The sequence below is a fragment of the Pteronotus mesoamericanus genome, unplaced genomic scaffold (genome assembly GCF_021234165.1).
Source record: "Pteronotus mesoamericanus isolate MK-2021 breed Mesoamerican mustached bat unplaced genomic scaffold, CSHL_Meso_final contig_73, whole genome shotgun sequence".
In the NCBI taxonomy this organism is placed as follows: domain Eukaryota; kingdom Metazoa; phylum Chordata; class Mammalia; order Chiroptera; family Mormoopidae; genus Pteronotus; species Pteronotus mesoamericanus.
The window spans coordinates 9,024,207-9,030,534 of record NW_026555245.1 but is presented as its reverse complement, the minus strand read 5'-3'; the positions used below and the strand labels follow the sequence as shown (position 1 = coordinate 9,030,534).

Here is a 6,328-nt window from a genome sequence, read left to right as displayed (position 1 = left end):
CTGCCTTGCCCTGGGATGGTGTTCAACAGCGGTCTGTTAATGAATGAAAAGTCTAACATGGTCATGTTGGTCTTCCTGAGTTTTTGCAAACAGGCTGGAGTAAAAGAAAGAGTTATAACCTCACATACATGTTTGTTTCTTTGTTTTTAATTTTCAAAAGCTTTGTATACAACTTAATTTTCCATTGAAACGACCAGATATGACTGGTTGAGTGAGTACATTTCAAATATTGGAGGGCTCCCAGACTCAGCCTTATAAATCTGAGAGCTTTTGGAAAATGGTCAACAACTGCCTTCATCCAAGTACACAGGGTAGTCCCTATTGTCTGGATACAGATTGCTGGGAGATACTGAGTGAAAACCTTGACTTTTATGTGTCTCAAGTGAATGAACAATGCCAGTCTGCTAACCACATGGAGAGAGGTGGAAGGCCGCATTTGCCAGACCAGCTGTCCTGTTAAGATCACCAGCTGCGTAGACAAACCGGTGCCTTGGGGAATCTATAAGGAGTGCTGGCCTTGTGTTCCTTTTGGATCCTCTTATTTGTATCCCCGGCCCCAAACTGAACTGGAAGTTTGATTTTCCTCTCAATATTCTTGACAACACATAATCACAATGTTATTCAAGTGAGAAAAAAGAAAATTGTTCCCATGGTCTTTACTACCATATACTGCTTTGTCTCTAACACTGGTTCTGTTTTTTGCACAAGAAATGAAATTGTGTTCTGTCCCTAAGTCTTCATTCTCCTGCTGAGTCTATTTCAATATCTAATGCTGTCTCATCACAACTTAGCTGATGCTGGATGTTTTGCTGAGCCCTTAGGTGAACTCTGTGGTGTAACAAATAATTATTTCCTTCCTCTAGAGCTGAAGGAGCCACTAAGACCCACCCAGATCTGTTGCTAGATGTCCAGATCTGCCCAAGGCATTAGCAGGTCTGGCCTTGCATCACTCCGTGATTAATATTTGTTGTATCATGTTCCTCAGAAGGAAAGTAAAGAATTTTCTCATTCGATGGGAATGAACATAATTAGAATGTGAAATACTACTGGGTCTGCAAAGAAATCAATCACTTTAATTGGAAAGAAGATTCCTTGCCTCCATTGGTAATTGGGCTCTTGGTAATTTAAAATCTGAATCCATGATAATTTGTGATAAATTGGCTCCTTTTGGGATAAGGGTAAAAAGTTCTAATTACTTTTGGGTTATTCCAAAGTGGATGGAAAAGCTTGATCAAAGAGATACTGGGAAAGAGAAAAGCTACTGGGAAAGAGAAAAGCTAACAATGAGCATAGAGTTACTAAATTTCTTTTTAAGAGGCTAATGGATGAAATAGTTCATTTGATGTGACAAAAACAAGAGCCTGTATTCTGGCCAGGTAGCTTAGTTGGTTAGAATGATGTCCCGATATGGTGAGTTCGATCCCGGTCAGGGCACACACAAGAGTGAACAAACCAGTGAATGAGTAAGTGGCACAAGGTATTGGTGTTTACCTAAAATCAATAAATAGAAATTAACAAAACAAAACAAGAGCTTGTGGTATTTGAGGTCCCAAAGATGTAAGTTGGATTTTCTAAGAAAATAGGGAATTCAACATATAAAAAGTTTTCGTACATCAAAGTTCTATACTTAGGTTATAGAAATTAGCCGTGTAAGTGCATGACGATATTGAAAGTTTTGGACCTTCCTTGGGGAAAATCAGATTTTGTGCTTTGAGTATTAAATATATAAGTAATAGGCACCAAATTTAAGAAAATCCAAAATGTTTTATTTAAGTGAAAACATAATTTAACTTAGTAGATGTGTAGACAGGGCTCTAATTGATGAACCTGTTAACTAGGTCACTGTTGGTGTTTTAGCTTTTGTTTCTATAGATTAAGAATACCTGAGGAATAAACTGGATTTTAGATTGATGCACTAGGTTATAATATTTTGAACTAAGTGTGTTTATTTTCTATATTTATATACATATAGATATATATGTATAGATAAATATAATTTCAAACTTGGAGAAAAGTTGTAAGATAAGTATAAAGAACTCACATATGCTTTATCTAGATTCATCAATTATTAACATTTAGCTTCATTACTTTGTCATTTACTCTCTCCATATATACATTTTTTTTCCCTGAACCACTTAAAGGTAGGTAGGAGACATTGTGCTACTTCTAAACAGTGATGATTTCCTAAGTCTGATGATATTCTCTTACATAACCACAGCACAGTGCTCTGAGTCAGAAATTTAACATAGATGCTGATGACTCATCTACAGTCTTCTTCAAATTTTGCCGCTATTCCAGTAACGTCTTTTATAACTTTTTTTTTTCTTTAGCTCAGGAACCAGTCCACAATCATGCATTGCAGTCATGCATTGCAATCATGCCTAGGCTTATGTCTCTTTAGCCTAATATGAAACAGTTCTTCAGCATCTTTGTTCTTCAGGTTATTGGCAGCTTGTAAAGAATATAGAACGATCCCCTGTTTGGGTTTGTCCTCTGTTTACTCGTAATTGTTTCAGGTAATGCGTTTTTGGCAATGGACCATAGAAGTGACACTATGTCCTTCTCAGTGCATCCTAATGGGAGACATCTGATGTTTGTGTGTCTCATTGGTGTCTTGATTAAGGTGGTGTCCCTGAGGGTTCTCTGCTGGCAAGTTATTATTTGTCTCTTTGTAGTTAATACGTAAATTATGGAGAGGTATTTTGAGACTATGCTCTTCATCAAACTTTTCCCTAAAAAGGATAATATAGGTAGATTTATTTGATGTAGAAGGTGAAGTAATGGGCTTATTTTCCACCAGGTTTTTACAACCTACTTCCCTGTCCCTCAATGGAAAAAAATCCTGAAATATAAGCAAAGGTATACAAAAAAGTACATTGGGGAGTCAAAAGCCAACAGTTAGAGGGGGTGTGTGTGTGTGTGTGTGTAGTCCAGGAGCCCTGAGAGTAACAAACATATTCAAACATATTTTGAGAATGTGAAAAGTGTGGTCAAGTGTGTTTTTGTTGAACCAGGAAAGCAGGGAAAGAATCTCCTGATCAGGATGTAGGGAACAACTTGTAGAATTTTCTTTCCTGTTCAAATGCATTTTTTTTTCCTCAATATTTTTAGAAGCACAGACCTTTGGCAGCACAGACCTCTAACCTAATAGCTAGATCATAAACCACACAGCCTGATAATACTTTGAAAGATGTTGTATCACAGCCTAAGTAAAGTTTTTTCTGATGATCCTAGTCTAGCAAATAGCCCCAAGAGAAAAATAATATCTTGGCTACATCAAGCCAGGTAAAAAGCCAAAGTCATGTTAAATGCCTGAGAAATAAAACGAGTTTGAAATACAAGAAATACAGGGAGTTACAGGTCATCCTGGGGGCGGGGGAGGATAGCCGTTATCCAGCTGAGTGAAAGGTGCCTACAGGCTGAGTTATTCCTTCCTGCTCCCTTCTCCTACCTAAAAACCATAGTTTCTTTGCATTGAAAGTCCAGGGGTTGAAGCAGAATCTTCAGGAGTTCTTGGCAAATGACAGGTGAGCAGGTTAGTAAACTCGGGTAGCAAGCATTCTGTTATAAAATACATTGGGGGAAAATACTTCTGAATTTCTGATACATTTAAATCTAGTGCAATCTTACACATTTTCTAAAGAACTGTTTATTTATTTATTTATTTATTTATTTTAGATAAGGGGTCAGGGGATGAAATGCATAAATATCTATTTTGAAAAGAAAGGACAAAATGATTATTACTGACAAATTTTCCTATTGTCTCCCTGGAGGTTCCTTATCCTCTCCTCAACCCTTCTTCCATCTTCCTCCTCTCAAAGCCTGTCCCCTCCTCCCCCAAATGCAGAGGCAGATAAGCCTGCAGATAAGCCTTCACAGGATAGAAAGAAAACCATTCCGGCCCATAAAGATATGTTTAAATTAAAGCTCCAGCTGACTGTCGCTTCCCCCGTTAAGCAATGCCCAATTCTCCCAGCAGCACATTGTTCAACAGGTATTTAGTGTTTTTCATGAGCAAGGTTCTTGTGGATACAGGGGCAGGCAAAAACAGTCCAGGTTTTGTATCAATTAGGATTTTGTTGGTTACAATAGACAGAAAACTTTATCCAAACTGGTTAAAGAAAAAAAGGGTTTATTGGTTGATATAACTGGAAAGCCCAAAGGCAGGGCCAGCCCAGGTCTGGTTTGGGGCAGAGGCCATGATATGTCGCCTGTGGGTCTCCACGTCATGCTTCATGATAACCAGCGTGGTGAGTTTGCCTGTGTCGGTGTCTCTTCCTTCTTGGCCACAGTGGTCAGGCTTGCTTCTTTGCTTGAGCTGCCCTTGGTCAGGCTCTCATTCCTGAACCTATTAACTAGGGTCTGGAGGAGGATGTACTTCCTCCAGGTGGCTGGGACACGTCCTCGGAGCTGTTGGTAGCCTACTCCACCTCAACCATAGGAAGCCTGTTCAACTTGCCAAATAAATTCTGCTTCCTGCTGCCGTCACGGAGCTCACGGCCAAGTTGGAGAGGCAGACGGTACACAAGCTGAGACAAGATATGAAGTAAAGAGATGTGAGGCTGTGTCAGGGGGATATAGCCCAGCCTGGGAACTTGATTCTAAGCTCAATGGGGAGCCACTGTGGGACCTGAAGCAGCAGAGTGACATCAGAGCTGCACGTGAGAAAATAACTGGCGGGAGCGTAGTGGCTGATGAGAGGGGCAGTCAGGGGACAGGAGAAGGGACAGTGCTGCAGGAATAAGGGTCCGGCCGGGGCTGTGAGGAGCAGAAATGGGTGAGCTACGTAGAGTGTGGATGATTAGATGTGGGTGATTAGGGGAGGAGAAAGGTCAAGTATGATTTACGTAGTGAGTGGAAGATGGTTCCACTCAATGGGACACGAGATGCAGGGAGAAACGGGTATCTCGCTGTCCTCTGCTCGTTTGCCTCGGGTGCACTCCCTGCCTTTTTATCGCTTTGCTCTGCGTCATGGGGCTGACCCATCTCTCTTCGCCAGCTCTTTTCCAGGTAGGGTCAGCCGATGGAAAACACCAGCAGCAGGTGGGAGGGCAGCAGGAAGGGGGAAGCCGGAGTATTTCTCCCTCCCCCACTGCTCTTTTCAGGCTTCAGCAGCAGGGCTGGTGGCTGCTTTGCCCCTGGGTCCCTGCCCTAGCAGGCAGCCACTCCCTATGCGTTTCAAGCTCCCGCCTGGCAGCCCTGGCTCTGGCTGTGGCAATACCTCCTCCTCCCTTGCCCCTCCAGCCATGGGGTGGCTGTGGCTCCTGCTGTTGTGACGCTTTGGGCTGTCTCACCATCCTATCTGGCCCTTTTCTTTTTTAAAAGATTTTATTTATTTACTTTTAGAGAGAGAGGGGAAGAGAGGGAGAGAGGGAGAGAAACATCAATGTGTGTTTGCCTCTCGCATACCCCCAACTGGGGAGGCGGTCTGCACCCCAGGCATGTGCCCTGACTGGGAATTGAACTTGTGACCCTTTGGTTCATAGGCTGGTGCTCAATCCACTGAGCCACACCGGCCAGGGTCCTATCTGGCCTTTTGGATTTTCTATTACCACACGAAGATTGCTATATTGAACTGCTTGTCATGGGCTGTTTTTCTGAGTGGACATGGAGTAATACAGACTCGTTGCGTTTGAGGTGCCTGTATGAGACATTTAAATGGAGATGTTTAACAGGAAGTCGCGTCTATAGGTCTAAAGCTGCAGAGCGTGGGCTTGGGTGGAAACAGATGAGGTGGTAACTGAGGCTACGGACATGGATGAAATCCTCTGGGAGATGGCGCAGAGGAGGAAGAGTGAAGTGCCCTTGACAGAGCCCCCAGCAACACCACAAAGACAGAGCAGCTCAGAAAGAGGCTGAGAGGGCATGGGGTGAGAGAGAAAACTCTCAGGAGGGTTGGGCAGCACAGAGATTATTGGTGAGACATTGTAAAAAGGGCTCTGTCGTGACACACATAAGGCAGCTCAATTTTTCTACATGTGGAATAGATGTCAAGTGATTTCAGAAGCATAATTTTTTGATATCCACCTACAAAAAAAAAAAAGAACAAGAAATAGAGACATTGGTAGATAGGTAAAGATTGAGAAGCATTCCTTTGGACTTGTCAACAAGGAAATCATTGGGGGCCTCACAGGGAGCAGTTTCATGGATGGTAGGGCATTGTGGGCTGAAGCGTAGATGGAAGGGGGGCCTTGGGGGCAGGTCAGAGAATCTCATGGTGAAGGGAAATAAGAGAGGGGTGGTAGAAGGACGCCGAGAATAGAACGGAGGAGGGCGCTCCCCAGGGGAGAGTCTTGTGGCTACTTACCTGTGGGTGGGAGGGGTCCGC

At 42.8% G+C, this 6,328-nt stretch overlaps 1 pseudogene; it reads left to right on the top strand.

Annotated features, from left to right (window-relative positions):
* The first annotated feature begins 5,929 nt into the window (after positions 1-5,929).
* On the top strand, positions 5,930-6,029 carry LOC129078535 (uncharacterized; annotated as a pseudogene).
* The last annotated feature ends 299 nt before the right edge of the window (positions 6,030-6,328 follow it).